At 44.7% G+C, this 26,242-nt stretch overlaps 1 protein-coding gene and 1 long non-coding RNA gene across 8 annotated transcripts in view; one reads left to right on the top strand and one right to left on the bottom strand.

Annotated features, from left to right (window-relative positions):
- TEAD1 (TEA domain transcription factor 1) overlaps positions 1-26,242 on the top strand; it is a 154,665-nt gene that overhangs the window by 4,463 nt on the left and 123,960 nt on the right. The window lies entirely within an intron of this gene.
- LOC119702034 overlaps positions 1,288-26,242 on the bottom strand; it is a 28,121-nt gene continuing 3,166 nt past the window's right edge. The window contains exon 2 of the long non-coding RNA XR_005257233.1: positions 1,288-26,216. This is a non-coding gene — a long non-coding RNA (uncharacterized LOC119702034). The remainder of the gene's footprint in view (positions 26,217-26,242) is intronic.

Raw genomic sequence — 26,242 nt, 5'->3', positions numbered from 1 at the left:
AACAGATGAATGGCATTATTAATTGTGAGGCAAACTGACTCCAAGCTGTGCCGAAGACAGAGTTTTAGGAAAAAAATATCTGCAATGAATTCCCACTTTATAACTGTATCTTGCTCTCTGTTCTTGGACAAAACTCCTTTTGACTTTTGCAAGTGGAACAAGGATGGAATAATATTTCCTGGAATAAATTCGTGTTTGGTTTTAATGATTGCTCATTTCCAAAACAGAAGAGAGTGAAAAGTTGCAGACTTAAGTCCTTTGAGGCAGCAACTTCAAACCTGCTCCTCAGATCTGTCACATAAAATTCAGCTGTTTTCTGATTTAATGCAACAAACCTCTCGTTTTTGTGATCCCACTGCAGTCACTGTCAGTTTCATCTTGTCATTGGAAAAGCCGAAATTTCTGTCTGTGTTGATGCTGATTCAGCAGCTTTCATACCGGATCGGGTTATTAACATGCCACCAGAATTGCACTGATTCCAAAACACGGGGATTGGAAGTCAGAACCTGGCTCCTGACAACTAGCTGGAGTGGCTGTGCCCAGGGAGTCTGAGTGACCCCTGACGCGCTCGCTGCTGGGGTGGGCTCTGCTGCGTGGGTCCGGGCGCGGTGGGATCCGCCAGTGTGGGGAGGGTTTGTGCCCCGTTCCCTGCTCCCTCCAGCCTGTGCCTGGCTTGGCAGAGGCAGCCTGTTTCGGCTTGGCTCCCGTCCAGTCCCAGGTATCACCGGCGAGTTTTTGTTCTTTGTCTTCTGCCCGTTGTTCCCTGGAACAAGGGGGTCGCTGAGTGGCCCTGCGTCCTTTCGCAGCGCCCTGCCTGCGGTTCCGGCTCTGCTTCCCCTCGCCCTGGGGTCACAGCCCGTCTGGGTGGCTGCGGGAGCGCGCCAGCCCAGAATCCCATTTATTTGCTAGCAGGTCAGGAGGTAGAATGTGAAATCTCCATGTGTGGGGAGGGGGAAGGGACGAGAGTTCGGGATTATGTGTAAAACTATTAAAATGCTATTGACTGGGACTCTAAAACAATGACGAGCGCTGTTGTTTTTACAGATACACGAACTGAAAACTGCTGCTAATGATGGGAAATGTTAATTATGTGAGAACATATTGAACTTATATTCTCTGGCATGAACTTTTTTAAATGCATCAACTGTGCTGCCTTTTATGCGCACAGCTTTCTAATTATCATAATTCAGTACAGCTCTGGCTTTTGGAAAGAGTTCAAGTGCAATCTCAACTTAACATGAAAGGAGTTGGGTTTTTTTTTTTTTGTTTTTTTTTTTGTTTTTTTTAAACTGAGAATGTTCAAGAACAATTTGAAAAGATAGTCTAAAAATGCTACATACTTTGCTGGGTATAAGTCAGAAAATAAATATGTTCCCATAAGTGCCTATCAAAGCAGAACAGATTATTAGAACAGAAAGTTATCTATTTTTCTCATTATGTCTTTCACACTCATACAGTACACAGCTAAAAGCACATTTTCATAATTGAATATCATAGACAGACCTACTATGTATTGATTGACAGTAGTTTTTATTTTGTCAATTTTTGTAATGATTGAGTAGATCACTGTGTTGTTATGAAAGCATTATTTCTCCTCAGATAGTAAGATTTATTTTTTTTTTAATGAAGCAGGAAGACAACTTTCACGATACTTTTGGTATTAATGTGTTTCTGTAACATATTCAGGTCCCCTTGCAGTTTTGCTTGTCTTTGTGGAACTGGAGGGGGCTGTAAATATCAGGTTTTTCTAAAGCACCCAGAAGTGGTTTGGGTTTTATTTTTTGTTGTTAGTTTTGTTTTGGTTGTGTTGATTTGTTTGGGGGTTTTTTTGGGGTTTTTTTGGGGTTTTTTTGTTTGAGAAGGAAAAGTAAATTTCATGTAAGTTGCACTTTAGTTGTCCTTTCAAAGTTGTATTTTTTTTTTTTTAATGTGATCGAATTGCTGGTTTCCACATCACACACTCCCCACCATTTTTTGGTCTTTTCCGTTACTACAGTACATGCTACATTTCTGAAATGCAAAGAAAGCCCCAGTGAAACAAAATGACTTCATTTGGGCTGGCACTTAAGAGTAGAATTCACTTCCATAGTGCTGAAATAAAAGAAGCCAAGTGTTTTAAATAGCCACTCCCCTAGGCCAGAGTGTTTTTAGAAAAGCTCATTGTCTAGATTTGAGCTGTAGCAGTATGCCTGCCTCTGTTAAATCTCCTGATCCAGACAGCTCGATTTCTAAAGTCGACATCTGGTTTACTCTTTGTTCACCTGTTTAAAAAAAAATGCAAATAGGCGAGTGTGCCATTGCCCTAGAGCTCTGCAGAAAAAATAAAAATGCTGTTGACAGTTTGTCAAATAGTGCTTCCAGTCTAAGACTGCAGTAGCCTATTGTTATGCCAGCAACAGGCAACAGAAGTTGTGGCACCATATGGCCAGTATATGCTTCAGATAAGCTATCTGTTAATTTAGCTTATCAGTAGTGTTTTGATATGCTTCGTGTTTGAATCGCCAACCAGCATGGCCTTGGGTACTTTTGGTGCTGAATTATTCCTTAACATTATAGACATCACAATTATTCCCTTGGTGGAATCTCTCACCAGGCATTCACCTCATGGTGCTGCGAACAGCAGTGGTTTTTTTTTTTTTTGGAATTAGTTGGCATGGTTGTTTTTTTTTCTTTTTACATGGCTGTCTTTCTGTTGGGAGATTATAATTCAGGAATGACATTTTGGTTTTGAGGGGAGAAAATGTCAGAACAGACTTTGGAAGAAAAGGTAAATTCGTAGAGGTTTAGGGGATTAAAGCTTCTGCTATGTGTTTATCAATTAAAAAATATGGTAATCTGGTACCATAGTTCATGGGGAAAAGGGAAATATCAGTGCAAACTTTTTTTTTTTGTTCTAAAGGTGGTTTACAGCTTAAAATAAAAAAGCAAAACTCTGTAAACAGTTTCCACATCCCTGGTTTTACCTTCATTCTTTCAAAAAAAAAAAAAAAAAAAAACCTTTAAAAACAGTCATGTCCCTACATCTGCTGTCAGCTGATCTTTGAAGATTTTCGTCCCCCCTGCTTTTTCCACGATCAACTGAAAGACAAGAAGACTGGAAGAGTCACTGGAAGTTCCTTCATCTTCCCCCTAGCCCTGCCTTTCTTTAGGAGTAATTATTTTGTAGCAGGAGGAGTTTCCAGCCATAAATACAGTCTTCCATTCAGTGCCTCTGTGGTGTCCTTAGGGCTGGATGTGCCTGTGCTGCTCCGTGACCTTGCAGCGCATTCCTGTGTCTCCTGCCCCACAGGCTGGGGCTGGCTGTGCCTTGCAGGCACCGCGGCTGTCCCTGGCCGCCGGGACCCTCCTCGCTCCTTGGGAACACATCCTTGCTCTTGGTTGAGCTCTCCTGCCCTTGGATCCCTGTGGTTTTTTTGTTTCTCTCCCTCTGCAGTCCGGCTGGCCAGGTGCTCCTTCCCGTGTCCTCTGCTGCTGCTCATGGACGGGGTGCCACTGTGGGGTCCCTTTCCTGCTGCTCCCAGCCCTTCCTTGCCCTGGAGATTGGAAAGAAAGGGCCACTTGTGCTGGCCATGCCTTTCATGTCCAAGTCCTTAATGACCAAGGAAAGGACTTAGATTCTCTCTCAGAGAAATCTGCAGTCATCTTCTGAAGCTGTTTGCTGACAACACTTTTTTTTTTAGCAAAGAGAAGTAAATTCTTCTGCATTCGAAGCAGAGAAATGTGAACAATTTGAGCGGTGGCCGCTCTGCCTTTCCACTGAAGTCCACCCAGATGAACTGCCTGGAGGAAGGCAGGAGCTGACAAAGCACCCGGGGGCCAACGGGGTGGGCAGTGAAACGAGAGGTGATGCTCCCCCCTTGCTGCTCTGCCTCAGCTGATGCTGGCACCTGCAGAAAGGCTCCCCTGCCCTTGGCTTGGCATCTGAGGCTGCTAGAGGGCTTCTGGTTTCTCTGCAGGGACATGAAATGTGTGTGTCCATCCACTTCCAGCTGGTTTGGGGGTTGCCCCCGCATTTTAAATCTGTTTTGAATTCAGATTTAGAGTTGAGGTCCCTGGTGTGACTCGTGCAGTTTGGTGACAGCAGCGCTTTTTGGCTTCTGGCCCATTGCAGGTCAGAGCTGTGATCTCTCATCCTGGTGTGATTAGGGGCAAGGGAAGCAGAGACCCTGGGAAAGGAGGGCTCTTGAGCCTTTCAGCTCTCTGAGGCGCATGTGCATCTTCCCTGTGAGTTGTTTCTAAGTGCCTGACTGTGAGAGGCAGTTTTCAGTTCACTAATGTATCTAGTTACACCCATGATGGGTATGGCTGTCTTTGGATTGCTGGCTCCCTTAAAACATAACAAATCCATGTTTATTCAGTACCACAGGACACATCTTTGTGGGGGTCATTTTGATTAAACTCCAGAGCCTGTGAAGTTCTGGTTTACTTGGTATCTCCTCAACTTGGCTTCACTGGTGTTCCACTGGTTTCAGCCACTGCTTTGTGATAGGAAATGCACAGCTCCAAATAATGCGCATTTTGATCATTAAATTGACTATTACTTATGCACAGTAATTTCTTGCTCTGCTTCTTGGCATATTTGCTGTATGCTTACTGAGCAGCTGTAGATAAGCAGTTGAAGGGGGGCATTTGGAAGACACTTGTAAATATGCAGCTTCCTATACAGATTTGCTTTAGCCCCTAGCATTAGTAATAATTTTTTACTGGTGAAACAGTGACCCGTAAATAACTTCATCATCCAAAATCTCTAAAAACAATATGAAGAAGTCCAAAGGGTACTAGAATTATTACGGTTCTTGGTTGCTTGGAAAATTAACTAATATTCTGGCTTCTGAGATTTTGGAAACAAATTAAAGAACCCTTTTTTAGGTAGCAGGCTGCTTTTAATGGTTCTTCTGTATTAAGGAGAGCACAGTATTGTAGGTTATTTATTTCTGGGCATGCAGTACAGGGTGAAGAGCCTGCAATTCAGCTTGCAATGCCTCTGTGCCCTGAGGTAAACTCTATTTCACAAAGGGAATTTTGATTATGGTCTACTGCTCTGTAGCATAGTGGAGGCTTCAAGAGGCAAGTGGTAAATGCTACCAAAGAAAAGCTGGATTGGAGCCACTGACGTCATCTAAGTAAATCTGCTGTAGGACTACAGCCATAAAATGACTGCCAGCCACGGAGCGCACTTTGGCCTTTTCTTGTCAAGTGTTTTAACTGCTGCTTTTTTCTTTGCTTTTCTTTTTTATTTTCCTCTGAGCAAGATGCATTTTGCTTTCTTTCTCTTCCCCCCCTTGCTAGCTGCGCGCGGGGGTGAGGTACAGAAATGCCAGCGTCCCCCTGCGTCCCCACCGTGCTGCACGAGGGCGCGAGCGGCTGCAGCTCGCCGTTCAGAAATTAAAAAGTAAACCAGTACTTTTCCATACATGAGCCTGGCAGAATTCAGCTTCCATCACCAGCTATTTTTTAGGTGCAGGAGCCTGGCAGTTCAAGTTACAGCATACTGATGAGATTTGTGTTGTGGGCAAAAAGGGTTTTGATGCTCTGGAAGGCGTGCTTTCCTCTGGAAGAGCTCGGTGCATAAAAACGGCTGGGCTTGAATTCTGAATTAGCACAAAATGCGGGGGGGTGTGTGTGTGAGAGAGAGAGCACCGTGTTAGTCATTGCTTTAGGATTGACCTCGGCAGTTTGAGTCACTCTTGAAACAAAACTGCCCTGACTGTTTGTTAGCAGCCAGTCTCTGGTGATTCTTTCTGTCCACGGCTAGAGCCACCGGGTGCATTGACAATGGCAGCTCCAGGATTCATTGGCTAGGGTGTAGCAGCCATACCTGTACCTAAGGGTATCTCTAACAATGCACTGATATCCCAGCTGCTCTCCACTTGGACTTCAGCTCTGTCAGGACTGCAGTGAAAGCACTCAAGTTTTTGACAGTGGATTTTTAATTCAATTGTCAGCATTCTCTTGAAATGAATTTCCAGGATGTTTAACACACCATTTTTTAAAAACAGAGTTCGCTGTAAAACACATTAATAATTATTAGCTCATTTGTCCCATGACAATATTTGTTTGTTCGATTTATGAACCTCTTTCTTTTTTTTTACTTTAAAATAAAAACTAAGCATCACTGTTTTTGAAGTTTGAGTCTTATGATCAGAAATATATTAAAACCAGTATCTTATCCATGAATCATTAGATGAGTCAGTTCCTGAAACCACTACAAGCCTCGCAGTTCTTGGCTTGGGCTGAAAGCAGGAAATCCAGGCTTCAATAACTTCCTTTCCCAGCCCTGGCTATAGCAGCGCTCGTGGTTAGTATATGCTGCTTTTGTAAGCAATAGGAAGATGTATGTCTGAGGAACAAAGGCACTCGAGTCAATTTGCTGAAACTGTTTATAATTTGTGGTCTTGATTTGAATGTCAGGATGCACTGGCATATACTGCGTTCTGTGCTGCAGTGCATTTTCCAGCAGTCACAGTCAGCATGTGAAATAAAGGGAACACATTATGGGACAATTCTTGGACAAAGCCCATCTAATCAGTTTTCCAGAAAACAGGAAGATATTTTTGTGAAATCATCCAGCTCCTGAAGACTAATGGGAGTGAGAACTGAGCGCATAGGAGTAAATTTAAAATGTTTATTTAGCAGTTACTTTGTTTTATGCTTGTGCAACAAGCTATTTTTATTCTGTTTCAGCGCTCCAAAAGGGCTTGAAGAAAACCCAACCCCAACTTGGAACCTATAAAATAAAAACACATGATTTGTTTTCAGTCTCTCTCTCTTTTTTTTTCCTTTTCTTTTTTTTTTTTTCAGTGAAAACTGTTTGCCTCCTCATAATCAAGGACACATTGATTGTCTCTGTGTCAGTGCAGCATTGTTGGCTGCAGAAAATGTCCTTTAAACTTGGAGTGCCTGTATGCTCTGACATCTGTGCAAGGGGATGAACTATTTACCTTTTGGAGCTAATGGGACCAGATTCAGGCTTGGTACAACGTTGATCTTAATGTATTTACACCTGGAAAGTGCTCAACCTTTTATGCTTTTCTTAAATATTATGAAAGATAGTTTGGTATCTTGTACTTATTATTTGGTTAATTTAACTCTAATTAATTAGCAGCACATAAGGGCCAAACCCACCTTCTTTAATTATTCTTTTTATTCTTCCCCCCCCAAAATATCATTTTCTTTTAACAAACCAGGAAGAATAAAGAGTATTGAGAGCAAGAGATTTGTAGGTACTACATTAAAAAAAGAAAGTCTACTTTTGACAGGGTTAGTTAAGCTGTATATGCAGAATTGGTTAAAAACAGATGCAGAGCTCTTCTTTTAAACAGGCAGAACTGGGATTTTTGGCATGACAGTGAGCATCCGAGCAAGCTGCTTTGTCGAATTTGAGGGATCAGGATTCCTCTCAGAATATTCAAAGGGATGCCAGTGGCGCAGAGAGCGTTCGAAGAACTCAAAGCCAGTGTAACTGCTCCGTGACTGCAATTCCCAGCAGCAGCTCCTCTGCTCCAGGGAGTTTGGAGTGATCTCCAGGTGCCTCCTGCTCTGCTTCTGGGGGCAGGGTTTGCTGTGGGGCTGAGGAGCGGGGGCAGCCCCAGCCCAGCCACGCAGAGAGGTGGGCATGGGGCTGGGCAGTGCCCCGCAGCCTTAGCAAGCTCACTGGAGCTGCAGGAGCATGAGCCTTTGGGGGGCAAGCTGGCCTGTCTCCCCTTCCTCCTCTGCCACGCTGCTCTGGGAGATGCTTGCATGCCTGCGGGAGGATCCTGGGGAGGCATGCACCGTTCCTTCCTTTCCCTGGGCTGCTTCCCGGGCTGCTGGAGTCGCAGGGGCTGTTTGGGAAGGCTCCGTCCCTCAGGTGTGTCCCCGTGCCGTGGAGCCTGATGCTGGTGCTCCGGGGATTGCGGTGCTGGGCACCACACCGCCCACTGCGGGTTTAGCTTGCTGCATCGTAATTAACTCCTTGTAATAACAATAATTATAATAATTAACTTACTACAATAACAAGGATGTTCTTCCCGCTGCTTCTGCTTGCTGATTTTGGGACAGAAATCTCACTTCTTTCCTGTTTTCTGTTTGAGGGAAACTGTAAGCACTTGAGCAGTGGAGAACAGCAGTGGCTTTTCACAGCACCAAAGCAAATGTAAAAAGAATTGTTCGTGGTTGTGATCATAAGAAGTGCAATTTTCTGTTAATTAATGTTAAACAACAGATTGTTTAACTCGGGGAAGAAGAACAAAGGGAGAAACCCTCAAGTGGAATAAGCATCTAAAGTTTGGAATCAGGTTATAGTTGTGCTTGATTTAATTTTTTCCCCTTGCAAAGAAATGTAAATGATTTAATATTGCTTTTCTAGTTGAACAGTCCTGAATTTGGGAATTGTAATGCATAAGATCTGGAGATACATTTTGATCAAGTTCATACACTTTAAATGTGTATGAACTGAACATCTTTGTGCTGCCATCGATCAGAGAGATGTCCTGTTGCTCTAATGTGGATTTTGCTTTTGGATTAGAAGCCTGGGGCTTTGAATTGCTTGCTGTCTGTAGACCAAGTCATCAGTGGCTAGTGATTGATTCATTAATTAAAATCAATTTAAATGGATTTGTAAGCCTCATGTAACAGATTATCTTATTAGCAGCATGAGAAAGGCACTGTGATCTGCAAGGAATCTGTCACTTTAGACAAAATATAGCATGATTTTATGGGAGAATTTAATGAATTGCTGCTGCTGTAAGTGATCTATGCAAATGGAAGAGCCTTGCTTAAATCCTACATTAAACAGACTCTTCCTGTTGAACATATTTTATTTTTTTAAACCTCCTCTGAAATACTTGACTTTAATTGTGTGTGTGTGTTTCTGTACATCTTCATGGTCACAATGACACGTTAAGTATTCTAAGTATTCTCAAGTTTCTGATATATTCTGATCTTGGAGATTTTTTTTTTTCCTGTAACATCTCCCTTGCCTTATTGAAAAATATCCACAAGGAGAAAAGTGATTTTCTGAATTGCTGGAAACAGAATGACAGAAAGAACACGTAATACTGTTTAATCCACGCTCTGCCTGCTCAGCAGTGCAGTCTGGAGGAGACACTTTGGACAGCTGGAGGGGCCAGGCGGGCAGAGGGGACTTCTGGCAGAGGTGAAAGTGTTGAAGAGGTGGCAATAAAAGCTTTGCTGGCTGGGAGAGGGGAGGCTTGTCTGTCATCTTTGCATTCATTTTTTGCATCAGGCTGTATAGCAAGCCATTGCAGGCACCTCTCTGTGTATGAATGTGCTCTGTGATCAGGCCTCACGAATATCTAAGCCAAGGTGTCAGCAAAATCGATGGGAATTCTGGATTTAGTTTCAAACAGAGCAGGGCTCTTGCCTCTGAATCGTAGCCTTGCCCACAGCTTCTCAGTAATCTCAATACCATGTGTGCTTCGTTCTGGTTTGCAACCCAGACTCCTTCAGGAAAGGAGATTTTTAATTGTGGGAGCGAAGTTGCAGCATCACTTTACACCTTCCTTCCTTAGCTTGTGCTCTCTGAGCATTTGTGATTAGGGAGCAAAGTGAATTAGATTATGAGATCACTTTTCCATTACAATGAAGCTAGTTTCACTTCATTTCCTCTGCTGTATTGAAGAGATGGAAGAATCTATTGTATCAACTGAAAAATTTTAATGAACTTCTTAGGGAAAAAAAAAAAGCGCTCACAAGAAAATCTCAACCATCACAGAGCCCTGAATTGCCTTGCAAATATCATCCATTCCTTGTGTAGGTGATCCTTCAAAGCAAAGCATTGTTGGTGAGCTTTGTTTGCTAGGTAATCTTACTGTCATTGGCCACAGAGATTGCAAATCTTCAGCCAAAAAAGATGTGAAACCGGATTGATGTGGTAAACCCAGCAGTACCTGCATTTTGGTGAAATGAAACGCATTGCCTGAGATGTGAGGAATTTGTCACGGCAGGAAGCATTTTTCATTGCTTGTGGAAAATCAAACAAGGGGTTTGGGAGGTGCAAATTCAGTGAGATATCACACTTCCATTGAAATACTGCATGAGCAGTGGTCTCCAGTTTGCTCCACGGTTGTCTCTTGGTACTCTCTAGGGTTTGACTTTAGGGGATGGGTGTTTTGCCCCACTGAGCCCTGCTGCCTATCGATCACTCCGGCACGAGGACGGTGCCAGCTATGAAAACAGCAGCTCTTGCACATGTGCACCTCTGACAAAGCCTGAGACGCTGCCTGCACCATCCCTTTCCCTGCCTGAGTCTGCAGCAGGTGCAGATGTGTGAGTGCAGAGGTTTGTGCCTGGGTCACTCGAGCCTGGGAACTTGGAAGCCAGCGCTGGAATTCTGGGCGTGACGAGTTATTTCATCCTGGACGCAGCCCTTGAAACCAGGGAGAAAGTCTGCTTGCCCTGACTTCCACCTGGTCTGACATTAGCATGCCAGTTTGGAATTAGAGTAGTCATGCAGCAATTACTTATTTTGTGAACCCTTTGGTTTGGAGAGGAGCAAGGAGACTCTGGAACTTTGAAGAAATGTGCTGAGTTGCAGCATTTCCTTGGAGGAGAGTAAGGCAGAGGTGCTGCTCTCGGCTGGGATGGAGTGGATTTTCTTTACCATGTTGGTGTGGGGCTGTGTTTTGGATTTGCCAGCTGGGGTTAAGCCACAGCAACATGACATGAGTAGGATGTAGCCCCCTCAAAGCAGCAAGCTGGCAGAGAGATAACTCCAGGGTGGCAGACCTGGGCCTAGCACTGGGTCAGGTGTGCCAGTGTGGTCCTTCCCTTCCTCTGCTTGGTCTTACACATCCAGTCCCTCCGCTGTAGAACCACAATTTCATTAATTGGTTTTCTTCAGTCGAATCTCCACCATAGAGCTCCGGCTAACAGGAAGAAGACATTGGTGAATAGCTTTTAAATAGCATACTACATAACCCTGCCATTATGGCTTTGGGGAATATTTTCCATTCTGCTTTTGTCCATAACGTGAATCTTGGTAACATTTGTCTTGTATTAAGGCTGCAATTTTTTTTTTTTGTGTATGTATGTTGTAAACCTTGTGAAATGTTTTATATTCTGCAAATTATAAATAGTTCAGTTGGCTCAACTGTGCCTTTTGTGAGCGCATGATTTTTTTTGCAATAAGACATAGTTCTGTGGCAGTGTTGTACAACTGCAATTGAGTCGTGCAGTAATAAAATTTCCATGGTGTTCTGTGAAGGTCAGTGGTATGCAATTAATTGCTGGACCCATGACAGGTGCTGAGTAGGAAGTGTTGCTGTCCTAGACACTAAATATAATAATTAATCTCAGGGGTTAGCATTGAAAGCATGGAAGAGACATGGTTCTCATTAACACGGAGTTTGTGCTGATATTTGTTTTAACAATTCAGTTTGTAACTTCCATTTGGCGGGAAGTGTCGGTTCTGAAGCTGGGAAGATGGGAACCAAATTAAGAGGACTGTGTACTGAAATGATTTCAGAATTTTTTGGTGCATGGTAAGCCAGTCTTAGGCATGAAAGTTTCTAATTATCAGTATATTCAGAGGAGAGAGCTGTGTGCTTCTGAAAGCTTCCAGAGGGAGATCCTGCCCCCACCTCTGTGCCTGAGTGAAGGTGGGTGGGCCTTAGGAGATGTAGTAGGCTACCTGGGAGAGGGTGAAGCTGTCCTTAGGGGTGGGGATTCATTCAGGTGAGGGTTTGACCATCTCAGTCTTTTGAGTGGCCGGGTTACCTCTGAACGTTTTACCCTGCAGCTGCCCTTTGCCAGCCTAGTGGAAATATCACTGGGCAAAGAAGGGGGAATGCTTTGCTGGAAGGATGTATGTTTGAAAGCTGCCTCATTTGACTGCATCTGAAAATCCTTTGGTTTTTCAGGCTCGGCAAAGTATTTTCTGTTTTACTTTAGAATATTTAGAAAAACAGCAAGAAACAGTCAAAATGCTAATGTTTATTTTGCCTTTAATTAATTTATTTATTTTACAACGCAGTCCTGCGAATGCAGCCTGCCAGATCCCGCTGTAGTGGATCCTGCTGCCACGCCATGAGGCTCTCTCTCTTGGGGAACTGGAGAGCATTTCAAATGAACTGCGGTGCATGACGGCGTGTGAAACCCGCGTGGCACGCGTGGCACGGTGTGATGCAAACAAGGCATGATTGCCACGAGCACAGACTGAGTGTTCTGCTGGAACAGGCCAGGCTGAGCGCAAATTGTCACAACTGTGAAGGCTGGGTGAGATCTTGGCTCCAGAGGAGTCAAAGTCACAAATGCATGGAGTCTCCTCCGCTTGCGTTTACACCTTTATTCACAAAGTCTTTTGTAGAAGGCTTTGCTCACTGGCAAACAGAGTAAAAAAATGAAGAAAAAATCCAGTCTGCTCAATATCTCTCCCCAGTTTTAATAAAGTAGACTTATTTGAGCTCATGGCCCTCTTCAGACAAACTGCAAAAGACAGTTGCTCTTGTTTCTCCTCTGGTTTTAAATGTGCACATTTTATGGGAGGATCAGTTGGTAGTAATATAAAAAGGCCAGTTTGCCTTGGCTTAGTCCATCTTTGTAAGAGCCTTGGCTTGGAAATTGGAGAATGGTTCCCTGTGGAACGCTGCTGCTGTTGAAGGCATTGAAATGTGTTGTGAGTCCCTGTGGCTGAGTGCTGTGGGAAATAGTGAATTAGTGTTTCAGCAGAGGGTGATCATAGATGCTCCAATGTAAGAAAAACTTTTAAAGTGATGCTTTAGAGGATTTACCATTCCCTTTGTGGGAAAAGCTTCAGTGAATAAAATTGCTGTAGATTCAAAAAAAAAAAAAAAATAGAAAGCTCTAAATAGTTTGTAGCATCTATCTATGTATCTCTGTCTGTCTGTCTATCTAATATATCAATTTTGAGCAACCCTTAAAATCATTGGATTAGAGCTCTTCTCATCTGGTGATTTTTTTTTTTTTTTACTCCATGCCTGGAGATTTTTTTTTGCTGCTTCTGGGAAGGAAGGTGATCATGTGATTAAGGCACAAGTCAGGGAGCAGAGATTTGCATTTGGTTTCTGGGGCAGAGTTGAGAGGGGAAGCTGGGAGAAGTGATCACAGCTCAGATTACTGCTGGAGGGACAGTTGGGAAAAATCAGAGAAAAATCCATCCTGATGCTTCGAGGGGGCAAGTCAATATTTGCAAAGTTGCCTTACATATCTGTGTGGAAAGTGGTGTCAGTGTAAGTGACTGTCTCCAAGACAGATTTCCCTGCTCCTTTACTTTACCCAGTTTTCCGTAATTGGCTTGGAGTGGTGGTGAGATTGAATGTAATTAAGTCTCATAATTAATTAATATGAGAAAGCCTACGCAAAAGCAGAATAAGTTTTTCGGATTCCATGATTTGTTCCCTTCTGTGAAATTGGAGTAAAATACCTTGTTACTTAATGCTCTGAGCAATAATTGGGTAACAGTTACAAAGTGCTTTATTATGGAAATGCATGTGAAGAGCCATTTTTAAGTGGTTTTTAAGCAGAAATGGCTGCATAGGTCTCAGTCCTTGCAGACAAGCTGATTCTCCTCTGAAATAACACACTGACCCTGGTGTGTCCCAGGACCAGAAAATACATCATGTCCATATTTAAGGCTGCTCAAAGAATGACCACAGTGTTTTTGAAGTTTGTTTTTTTTTTTCTGAGAACTTGTATTTTTAATTTTTTTCCATCTTTAATTAAAATAATTGTTTAAAAATCCTTAGTTGGAGGTGTAACAGCAGTGATTTAGATTTCCCACTGCACTAAGTCACCAAACAGGCCGAACAATCATACACATAATTCAGGACATAACATCTCAGAGACTGTTTTATGATGGACTGTTAATAGACTGCTTTCATCATGTGCAGTGATTCCAGATCCATGAGAAGAAGGCAACTTACAGAGCCCTGGATCCCTTCTGAGAACGACCCACACCAGCAACTTTTCTTTTTGGTTTTGTGTTGGTAGAATTGAGTGCAGGTGTTGGCCTGGGAATTCACTCCACTGGTCAGGCAGTGAATGGGAACCAGGGGCTGCTTGCAGAAGTCTGTCCAGCAGCCTGCGTGCAGCCAAACCCGCTTGTGCTGCCTGTCTGGCAGACTGGTCCACAGGTGAACAAGGTGAGGAGCGAGCACAGTCAGCTGCCCAGCTGGGACTGGGGGAGCCAAACAAAGGTCAGTGGGTCTGTGCTGACTGGTGTTTCTGGGAGTAATGCTTGGGCTGGGGATGGCCCATCAAAAAGCTCATTCTGGTTGCTCCCTGAAAAGGTACAAAAAGCCATGAAACTCGGCCAGGACAGTCAGAGCTGGAGATTTTCAGAGAAACTGCGGATGATGTGGTCACTGCGCCAGGAAAAGGCAAGCTGTTCAAAGCCATGCCCAGAGCACACTTCTGTCAGCTCCTTGGCTTTACTGTTCCAGCTGTGCAAAACTGAAGAAGCGCAGGGGACTCCAGAGCAGGAAGGACAAACTTTAAGTTATTATCCTCCCAGTTGCCCAGCAAAGGGTGCTTGTGCCCAGCATGAGGCCAAGCCATCAGCACAGGGTGAGGACCTGGGCAAGGGAGCTTGCTTCAAGCAGTCCCTGCGAGCCCTGTGGCTCCTGGAGGTGTTCCCTGGGGCATCACTCGATGCTCTGGCCGTGGTGGAGCTCTGCACTTTGCAGCTGCCAGCACTCTGGTGGGAGTTACACTCCAGTTACCCTCCGTGGAGGATCCTGTGGTGATCCATGGGCCCGTGCTGACCTCGAAAGGAACCTCCAGAACCGACTATGGGCAGCGTAGGAAGAGCACTTTGGAATGTGCCTCCTGTGGATGTAACATGACTGAAATTTGAGTGGTATAAATGTAAGTTTTGGAAACGCATAATCTTGTACGATAAAATTTGGCAGAGAAACGCGTGGTTCTCTTTTATTGTTAGCTACATCCTTTTCCTGTGAGGGCTTAGGAGAATGTTTTCATACTTAACATGTTTCCTCTCTTCCCCGTAGTTCATCTGCCAGTCTGACCCTCCCAAGGAAAGTAAGCTGGCTGGGATTGTCAGGCAGATGAAGGGAGCAGGGAAATTTACAGGCGAACCCTTTCTGTGGGCCGGGGTTTGGCTGGGTGTGATGCAGAAGGTGAGAGTCAAAGGCCATCTGTGTATCTGCCCAGCACTGTAACAGACGTCAGATAAATACACTGTCCCTTTTGTAAACTTGTGAAGAGAACTTCAGAGCGAGCTGTTGTTTATAATGGAGCAGCGGCAGCTGCTGCATAGCTCAATCTGCAAGTGAATCGCCAGAGTATATGAGCCTCTTGCTGTGCCCCTCATAAAACTGCCCTGAAAGAAAGTCATATTTATCTCAAAAGTGGCAGGCTTGGCAGGATGCCCTGGTAACTTTCTGCCAAGCAAACCTAAAGCGAAACTGTCTCACCCTGACTCCGCTTGGTTTGGGTTCACCTATCCTGCCTTAGAGAGAGGCTGGAAGAAAGGAGGGGTAGGGACAGAGGATTACATCGTTCCTTTAGATTTCCCTGGCACATTTCCACCACCCCACATGAAAGTGCTTTTTTAAAATCACAGCGAAGCTTGAAATATATTTAATAATTAAATTAAGATTGTTCCTATTCGGTTTTGGCTTTGCTGAGTTTAATGCAGGAGTCAAATAACTACTGCAGACAGAAGAAAAACAAATGCTTGGCACTTTTCCCTACGAGGCTGAAAGTGAGTCAGTATCTAAGAAGGCTTCTCAATGGAAAATGAGAAAATAATCTTAATAAAAAATTCAAATTATTCAGATGAGCTGCTTGTAAATTATGCCCATAAATACAGTAGTTGCCACAATGAGAAACTCCTCTAACATTTTTGGCAGACATTAACTTGAAAATAAAGACCGAGAGATAATTATTATTATTATTATTATTACTGCTACTACTGTCATTTGGGTTTGTGTTGCATTAGCATTAAGAGGCCCAAATGAGCATCCAAAATCCACTGTTCCAGAGCCTGCTGTGCTGCAAAGAGATATTCCCAGCTCAGGAAAACTTAGTTTTTAAAGACAAAGACCAGGATCAAGATAGGATCTCAAGGCAAAGCAATTTAGGAGTCTTGCTCAAAGCCCCACAGGAACTTGTGGCAAAATCAGGGTTTAATCCTGATCTGCTCAATTCCAGTCCAGCCTTCTAAGCAAAAGCTGCATCCCTGCTGTAAGCCTTTCGAATTCCTTAACAGGATGAGGCTTTACACTGCTGCAACATCAGGACAAGGTATTGACATCTTCTTAGGAAGGTTATACCAGATTCCAATTAAATAGATCTTTGGGAGGAAGTCATGTGACATCAGGACACTTCATGATTTTTTTTTCCCCCTTTTTTCCTTCCCCTCTCTCTCTATTTTTTTTTTTTTTTTAAGAGAAAAAACCTAACATCCACCAATTTACTTTCATTTTTTTTTCCTGAGAGACTACACCTCCCGCTCACAGCTTGTCACACGCTGTGGAGTATGGAAGTGCAGCATCCAGAACCAAAAGAGGAAATGTGCTGATTTTGGCAGATGACCAAAATGACCTCATTTCTTTGCTATTGGAAGTTTGTGCACTTTTCTGGCAGGCAGCACAGTTAAAAATATGATTGCCTAGCTCCGAGCATGTCTTCATTGAAGAAAATGCTTGCCAGATACTTAACTGCTTTATCCAAATCCCTCCTAGTAGCAGAATGTACCTGACAGGCAAGGGCAGCCGGACGGGCTGGGCAGAGGGAGCAGGGATGGGATCTGGGGGGCAGAGGGAGTGGGACGAGCTTCCCGGGCTCCGTGGCTGAGCTCTGGTGCTTTCAGGGCTCTGCAGGTGCGTGGGGCAGAGGAGCAGTGACGTGGAACAGCTGTCACCTCTCACCTGGGGTGACACCTGTGCCTGTGCCACCCCATCCTGCCACGTTTGGGGAATGCTCCCTGCCTCCCCTGGAGCATCCCAGCAGCTGGGCCCCACAGGGAGCTCTGCCAGGAACTGGCTGTCAGTGGAGCACTGCTGCCTTCCTCTTCTCCAAAGGAAGCCTGAGACTCTGGAAAATCCTGGTGAGTGGTGCAGGTGGATCAATAAATGAGATTATTGTAGGCTTGTGCTCTGCCCAGAGGCTCTGCTGTGAACAAAACCTACCAGTGCAAATGGCACAGCAGCCAGGCACAGCAGCCTGACAGCCTGCAAGGAAAATGGGAATTATTCAGAGTTGTGATTGAAGAGCCAGTTGAGAATGAAGTCTTCTCCTATGTTAAAAAAAATCCGAAAGTGGTTAATTATTCCAGGAAGAGAAAGTAATAAAAATCTGCATGGAAAAAATTGCTCTTCAGATCTGAATGGTGATTATGTGATTGTATCAGAGGCACAGATGCATGTGTACATCACAGTCTCCTAGAAATATGTAATCTTCCCAGAAGAACCTGACTGCAAATCACAGAAATCTTCTTTTACTACTTTTCCACCCCTCCTGAAAATGTCTTGGGTGTGTCTTGTGCATCAGAAGGGGATGAGATTGTTGTTTGAAGGTTTGGCCTTGGAGAATGCAAGGGCCACTGAAATAGTTTGGCAGAGGAGTTGAGCAACAGCAAATGGCCTATTTCCTTTCACCAGGTTAGTTGTGTAAGAGCTTTCTTCTGCCCAGCATGATTGATTCTCTTTTTTTTTTTTTTTATTTATTTTGTGAGGATTCAACTTTTGGCAGCTCACTTAACTACTCTGGAGACTGGAAATAAAGTGGCAAAAGCAAACCTGCTGCAAACCTGCAGATGTATTGGTGGACGGTTACCTTGCAAGGACCTTTTTCTGGGCAGACTCCCAGAATCTGTGGAAATACTTGAGAACTCCTGCATCAGTCTGAGTAGTCTGGAACTAAATCTTATCAGGCTCCTCCTGGTGAAGACACTGTGAAAAGGCATTGCTGCTTTTAAGACAGGGGACAGCAGTGTCGTGATATTTGTTCCATCATAGATGCAAAGCTTTCAATTCCAATCAAAGCTTCTCAAAGGTTGGCTGGATGTTGGCTGTTTATTCATACAGCTTTAGGTGTAATTGTAAATATGTAAAAAACCTCAGTTAAGGATTCAGATGCTTGAAATGCCAGTCAATAAAAACCCCGTTCAAAGCTGCTTTCATGTTAGCTGAGAGTGACCATGAAATTGTAAACTGCACAGAAATAGCATATTTAAATAAGTCATTTATCATGTTGCATGCACCTTACAATAGAGCTATGTGATATTTTTAAAAGACATATTTAAATAAGCCATTTATCATGTTGCATGCAACTTACAATAGAGCTATGTGATGTTTTTGAAAGACAAGAATCAGATTATCTTTGACTGTGTCACCAGATGGTGTGTAATGGGCAATAGAATTATGGATTATGAGACATAACTTTCACTCCTAGGTAACCTGACTGACAAAACCTTTCTGTCTTGTGAAAACAAGACACTCAAGGACTGAGTGGATGACAGAATTATTTTTTTCTACCTGCAAAAATTCCCCTTGACCAGGAAACAAGTTCATACGTGTAGCCAGAGAAAGAAACAGGCAATCAAATTAAAATATTCTACCTCACTCTTATTGCTGCATTTTTTTTAACATTAAAACCAAAATTGTTCCTAAAAAGGCTCTCTCCCTACTAATGTAGTTAAATTTCATTAATTGCTGTAACTTGAACCTTGTGGCAGTCTTTGTGCAGATAGAAACCTGGGGGAAAAAAGAACTGTAATCTTAAGATGGAAGGCCAAGCTGTAAGTGATTGGGAAAAGTCTCCGGTTACCTGCATGGACTGGGGTAAGTTTTGATTTAGCAGAAGCTCTTGCAAGGACGAGCCAGGAAGAGGAAAGGAGAGTGGGAGGGCCAGGAGCTTCTCTTCCTCCTCTGTGTCCCCTCCGGGAGTGTCCCGGAGCTCTCCTGGGGCCCGGAGAGCTGCCAGCTGCCGTGGATTGGGATGCCCCTGTGTGGGGTTTGGGTGTCTGCAGCAGCTCGGGGGGCTCAGCCGCCCTGCCTGGCGCCAGGACAGCCGTCCTGCTGCTGGCCTTCCCTGGGAGCAGCGGCCGGCATGGCAGGGTCCTGTCCTGCTCCCCGACAGCCAGGAGGCCCAGGGGAGGCACCCCGCTGAAGTGCGTGCAGATTTACATCCTGAGCAGACACATTCGGTGGCCAGAGGAGAACTGCCTGCCCCGAGCGCTGGCAGCCCTGTGCCTTTAAATTGATGCGTTCACATTGAAGAGAGACATTTAAATAATGCAAAGGGGTAAACTAGCTTGAGTTATGTGTGGTTTGAGCTGGGTGACTCTTACTGCCTTTTATGGGAATCTCTCATCTCAAGTCCTGCACAATTATCCCCCAGGGCAAGTATTAACCCCCCAGAAGAGAGGATATCACCAGTTCTGCATCAGCCATTATGGATCTGTGTGCTGGCTGTGGCTGGCTCTGGCTGAGGATGGAGCTTTATTGGAGCCCGTGCTGCTAGCTGGATAACGGGAACCTGGGCTGCCTTCCTTTATTCATGGGGCAGAGGGAAACTCCTGGGGCGAGGTGATTAACCCATAGCGCTAATTAGGTGCTGGTATCATTCCGCAGAAACCAGGCGGTGTTCCTAAAGGAATGGGAAGAGAAAAGGACCTACAGTGGCCTCATTTTTGAGGGCTGTGCTCTGGTGGGGCGCAGGGTGCTCGGTGAGGCTCCCCTGTGGTGCTGGGGCAGGGTCTGGGCTCTGTTCGGCGAGGCACAGTCACGGGCTCTCTGTCACCTCCCTGCTGTGGCACTGCCATCGCGAGGTCCCGATGGCATCCTCAGCACCCCTTGTGTCCCCCTGGCCGGGGCCAGGAGTGGGAGCTCTGACAGCAAGGCCTGGCGGCTGCTTTGGGGGGCCCCTGGGCTTGCAGACGAGGCCCTGTGAGGAGATGGTTACGGGGGGCTGGGGAGCAGCTGTTTATCGCTGGCAGCAGTGCACGGGGCACCGAGCTGGACTGCACTGCCTGCCGCTCTCCCACGGGCTGGCTGCCCCTGGCCAGAGCTGCCAAACCTTCCTTGCGTTTGTTAATCAGGTGATGTCACGAGTCTGGGCCAGTGTGTCTGCACTGGCCTTGGTGCCTGTCAGAACTGATCTCTGGAAAAAACCAAAGCGCGTGTGCAGTGGGAGCCGGGAGCCGCGGCCTGCTGCAAGGTGTGCGCCCGCGCCTCCGGGCACACCTCAGGAAAAGCTCTGGCCTCTGCAGATGGCGTTTGGAGCTTGTCTGGGAGCTGCTGAGGCTGTGTCCACCTGTGCCACACCTCCTTAGAGCTTCTAACATCAGGTAGCAGCAGTGTGCTTCCCTCAGCCAGGAGGAGAAGGGAAGCTGTCCCTGGTTTAAATGTCCCTGGCTGACATGGAGCTCAAGGAGGGATGAAGCTGGAAGCAGCCAGGCTGAGAGCTGTCCAGAATGTCACAGCCATGGCTGTGCCCTGCTGGGCCCCGGCTGGGACCTTAACAACTGCCTGGCCAAAGCACACAGGGGGTTAAATTCTCTGGGGGGGATCACTGGGGCTTCAGGCAGGTGCTGCCCTTGGGCTACCAGCACTGCTGTGCCTTGCCTTTCTCTCTGGCTTTTCCCAGCCCTGGGGACAGAGGCAGAGCAGCAGCAGCACACTCTGCAGGTATTTTTGAGCCCTCGTGCTTTGTGTTAATCACTTTCTGCTCTCATTAATTAAAAAGTTGTTTTCTGTGCTAGATTGAGCTCAACTTCTCTCAGCCATTCTTTTTTTCTGTATTTTCTCTCCACAGCTTTTCTATTTTCAGGAGGTAAAAGCAGGAATAGGTAATTACAAAAAAAATTTCTTTGAACTTATAAAATGCAGGTTGCTTAAATTATGCAGTTAAAGGATAAAGAAAATCACAGAGCAATTTTAACAAATTGCCCTTAACTGTATTGCACAAACAAACCTCTCATAAGAAATCTTAGAAAGGTGTGTTTGAGGGTGTAATCTTAGCTTGTGGCTAAGTAGAGTTAAACTTGTTTTTCAAGTTGGTTGTGTATAACTTTCTCATGCTAAAGATTGTGAGCATTCCAGAAGGAAAACAGTTCATCTGTAGCAGGAGTTTGATGGTAAATGTTGATTATCTCCAGTAATTCTGGCCCCTGGTCCACGTACAGTGCTTTACCCAGTGGCTTCCCTTTGGATCCGTTTCCTCATTGTCTGAGCTTCACAATACACCCGTGTGAATATTTTTATGAAATAACCCTGATGTTTGCAGGTGGTGCAGATTTTCATATTCTGAATTATAAACCTGAATGCAGCAGAGTGGACACAGTCCAGCTCACACTTCCAAATACACTTGCCATTCTTGTCAGATGCAGGACAATTGGTACATTTTGCCTGTGTGCAATAGTGTCATACTCAAAATTCCCTTTTTAATAAACACCACTACCTCAGTGTTGGGTTCCAGAATCCTGTGCAGTTTCTGAATAGACCAACATCCCATATTCTTACTCCAGCTTTAATGAGTTTTTTCCAGCATATACAATTTTGCTGGTGTTTATGTAGTCCATGCAAGCTAATGGGAATCGCTGAAGAGTTGCCATGTCTGTTTGTAAGGATTCCTGATACCTGCAAAACCTTTCTATACAATAGCCAAGCTTATGTACATAAGAGGACTTGTTGATGCTCTATTACAGTTTAATTTGTTAATGAAACAAGATGGACCGAGCTCCTACTACACCTCTCTGGATGTTTGAGGCTAGGCACAATTAATTTATTTGTACTGTCTGTGTAGGCGTATGCCAGCTAATGTACTGTAAGAGCTTTTATCTTTATGTTCATAATGAAGAGGGGCAGGTTTTTGGCAACGAGACAAGGATTTTCTGATGACTCATCCTCTCTGGATTGTAAAACACTTTCTTGTAAAATCAAAGAAGAAAAGTAGTTCCTTAGAAGTAGGCTCAACCAGAGTAGTTTGTCCTTCAAAATCGAGCTGCGAAGCAGAAAGAAGAAAGGCTTAGCTGCTTTAATTTAGTTGTAATTGGACCTTGGCTGAAAACTAAATCATATTATTTGAGAGGATGTTCTCATACAAGATATTAAAGTGTCCTTGGAGTAAATGTGCTGTAGGTTGCATTGTCAAGTGCCTGAGTTCATGCTCCTTTGTGGTTATGTTGGTGTTTTGATCACCTTGGACATGTGGTGAAGTTGCAGCAGATCTCCCTTTTCACTCAGTTGTACTGTTGATTGTCTGTTCACCTCCCTGCTGTCCAGGAAGAAATGTTGAGTCCAGGGTTTGGTAGAAGCTGGAAGAGGGGTTGGGTGTGGGTATCTGAGTGCAGAGCTAAAGCCTTTTCAGTACAGCATTTAGTACTGGCTGCTGTTGGGCTGACACTGACTAAACGTCAGCATCAGGCAGACAGGGAGTGAGCTTCTCCTGCTGCTGGACAGCATGGACTGTCCGAGGGACCTCAGTGCTAAACCCAGAAAGAGTAATTGGAATGCGTGGGTAATTGCTCTGTTTTGTGTGAGAGATACATCCTGCTTTTAATGAAGAATTACCACCATTATTTTACCTCGTAGTACCCGTGCACGTTTTCACACGTGCACGCTCCTGGCCACACTGCTCCCACTCACACATTTGCTCTCTCTCTCTGTGGGGAGAATGGGAGAGTTTGGGCAGCAGAGGGATGTCCATGAATGAGCTTCCTCCGCCTCCTTTGTGCTCCACCACAGTTCTCTTCCTGAATGACTTGGGTGATGCAGCTACTGCTCCCTCTTACTTAGGTGGTGCTTATGCAATCCAGAGTGGATTAATTTAAATCCCTGATTTTAATCACAATTTAAATCAACAAGCAGAGTGCTTTGATTTAAATAATTAAGTGTAATCTTGTTTTGCATTTTTGCTTTCCAGTTACTTTCTAAACAAAGGCTCAGTTTTATTGGTCAATATAATTTGCTAGCCAGAGCTGTTTGTTCTACACAGTTGGGTTTCTCTAGGCACACGCGCACTGCTTATGGACATTTACTCACATTCTACATTTTTACACTCTCCTTTTGCTAGAAAACAGTGATTCATATTTCTTGGTAGAAATAATAGATCTTTTAGTCTCATGTGATTCATTCATAGTAATTTGAATTCAATTGAAATACTCAAGAGTGAGGTTTCAAGACTGCTTCAGTGGTCTTATGTTTGATGTTACAGAATACAAGGCAGAAATTTTTCCTGAAATATGTTGTGCTTTTAAAGCTGATCTGTACACCAAGCTAGCATCTACAGCTACGGCATTGAGCCCCTTGGTTCTGAACACCAAGTGCCTCAAAATTTGTGAGCCACTTATGTAGTCTATAATTGCACATCTCAATTTTATTCATGAATGCAAAGAGGAAAATAAACTTTCCTTCTTTTCTAATTGTTTTCCTGACTTACAGTGAACTAATTATAAACCGAACTACCTGAAAATTAGGAGAGCTGTTGCTGTAACTTGCAGAAAAAAATACTGTTGAAGAAAAAGCCCAGGGCAAAGCTTCAATGAGCTGTTTTAGATGCCTAGGCAGTGAAAGGTGTCCACTCAGTGGCCTGGCTTTCTCCAGACAAATTAAGAGTGAGCAGTGACATGTGTGTTGTGGATTTTTTAAAAAATAAGTTTAGGATAAGATAGAAGTGTTGTAGGTTATCATAACTTAATAGTTTAATTTGGAAAAACAAAAAAAATGCAGTGGATAGGAGGGTCAGTATTTTAATAATATATATTCAAACTTCTTTTACACTTCTTTAAATACAGGCGTTAATGTTCATGCTGGAACACTCCTCATCCACCCCTTAGAAACCAAGGCTCCTGTTGTAGGTACCTTCACACCTGATTTCGTGGCAGCACTTTCTGGCCACACGTTCCTGGCTGTGACAGTCCATCTTACTCTAATGCTCGGCTCACTGGAAACATCCCAGTCTGTACTCTGAAATTAGTGCCAGGGGCTTGTGGGTGGAGTCAGAGAGCAAAAGATTAAAGGATTATCTATTCCTAGGTGCTGTAGTGGAGCACAAAAATGTCAGCAGCTCCATTCACAGAAGGAGAGAAGGGTGGTTTAAGGATTTGACGCAAAGTATTTAAATTGTAAATTTAGACTCATTTTGCTCTAAATGAGAGAACAACAACCAAATCTAGACAATATGCACTCCAAAACATTATTTAAATGTTCCCTTCCACTGATTACTCATAAGAGGACTGTTAAGACAGCAAGTCTGTAATACTGCACATGGGAATTGCAATATTTAGTATCATCAGGAAGTTGCACAGCAGAGATGGAAGCTTGCTCAGTTTAAGATGTCTGAATTTCCTTCTGTTTCTTCCCTAATTGTAGATTTTTCTCTTCTGATAGTGTAGCTAAGGAGTGGGAGGTTGATTAAATTTAATTCCGATTTATCTGAGTTCAGTCATGTTATCTCTTAAAATGTGTCTCTAAAGGTTAACAGTCCTTTGGCATTTTCATCTTTGCTTTCCTACCCTGAAGGAAAACTTAGTGGCTTGCGCGTCTAGGAAGTTGAAGATAGCTGGTTGTATTTTTCCATATCTACAAAGCACTAATATATCTGGATTCATATCTGCTCCTGGAAATTTTTTTAGGCTTAATGTTTAATTTCCATATGCTTAAAAGGCAAAGTTGTTCAGTCCCAAGGGTTTCATTTCACTTCGCCTCCAGGCAACCTTTCAGTCAGGGAAAGGTCCAAAAGTGCTGCAGAGCCCCGTTTTGTGTTTTGCTTCCTGCCCCACGCCGTGTGGAATAAAAGCTGGGGACAAAAGGGTGCGGGTGGTGCCTTTGTGGTGGGGCAGAGGGGGAGAGGTGGCGGGGGCACTGGGGATGCTGCTGCTGTGCTGTGCTGCCCTGCCCCTGTGCCCCTGTGCCTGGCGGGGCAGAGCCTCCTGCCTGGCTCTCTGCTGTGCTCCGGTGATGGCAAACCCCAGCAATCCCCGCTGGGAGCTCCAGGGAGGTGAAATTAACCCCTGGCACTCTACCTGGTACTCCAGAATCTCTTAATCACCCTGTGCTCTCCCAGTTGGTGAGTCTTGCAGAAATACCAGGCATCTGCAACATATTTTGAATGTATTTTTACCTGTTACAGAGGTTTTCTTTACCTGAAAAGAAAGAAAAGGCAAATTAACTAATTAACTGATTTTGGGGGGCTTTTTTTTTTTTCCTCTCCCAGATGAGAGGATCTGGTTTCTTTCAAGATGATTTTTTTTAAAGTAGAATTCCAGCAGTCTTCTATAAGAAGACAAAATATTTCTGGAATGCAACACCTGTGCAAAGAAAATGAATTACCGTGTGCCAAAATCCCTCAGTAAATGCTGTGTTGTGTGGGTAACTTGACAAAAGTTTCGCAGCAAACCATAAACATCTGCAAAACATTTGAAAATCTGGCCCAGACTTGGGGCTGCTTGAATTCTGTGGCATTTGTAATAATTTACTGTTCCACAATATGTAATTATTTGTGTGCACCTTAGGACTAATTTTCTTGGCAAGAGTAGAAAAAGGTCTGCTTTATTCAAGATGTAAGAATGACTGATACCCTTTAGCTGTACAACGCCAGGGTCCGGGTTTATCTTCTCCCTCTGGAACGCACGTCCTTGTCCCTGTACACCTGTCAGCGCGGCGTGCTGAGGAATGGCGAAGGGGCAGCAGGCTCTCTCCGAGCTGCAGACACACCTTGCTTTGGGTTTTTTCCCTTTTTTCCTTGGAGAAGCACTGAGAGGATTGAAGTCATTCAGCCAGCTTGGTTCAGCTGACCTGAACTTTGGAAAAAACCCCTCGCCACTGAGCTCTGAGTGAGCTGTGGGCCGAACGCTGGACCTGTGGAGTTCAGGCTCGAGTGTCCCGGCAGTGAATCATCCACGGGCTGTGGGACGGGCCATTGTCCTCCCCGGGCCGCCCGTGGGAATAATGCCCCGTGGGCTCATGCAGGGGCTCAGCTCGGGCAGGTTCAGCGCTGCTCGGAGCCGAGGGAGCAGCAGAGCCTTCTCTGCGTCGCTTTTCCCCGGGAGGATCGCCCGCCCCGGGCGGCTCCCGACGCGCTCTCCATCCGCGCTCGCTGCCAGGCTTCTGAAGACCTCGGCTTCCTGGCAGGCTCCTAAATAAGGGTCAAATTTTGAAAAGAGCTTAGCACGCAGCCTGGCCAGCTTTTCAGAAAGGCTGGCAGCGAGTGTCAGAGCCGGGGCTCGGTGGGGATGGAGGCACAGCGCTGCCTTCCCCCGCACCGGGACAGGGGGGCTCGCACAGCGCCTGGGAGAGCCCACCGCAGGGACAGG

The sequence above is a fragment of the Motacilla alba genome, chromosome 5, assembly GCF_015832195.1.
Source record: "Motacilla alba alba isolate MOTALB_02 chromosome 5, Motacilla_alba_V1.0_pri, whole genome shotgun sequence".
NCBI lineage: Eukaryota > Metazoa > Chordata > Aves > Passeriformes > Motacillidae > Motacilla > Motacilla alba.
This window is presented reverse-complemented; position numbering and strand designations above follow the sequence as displayed.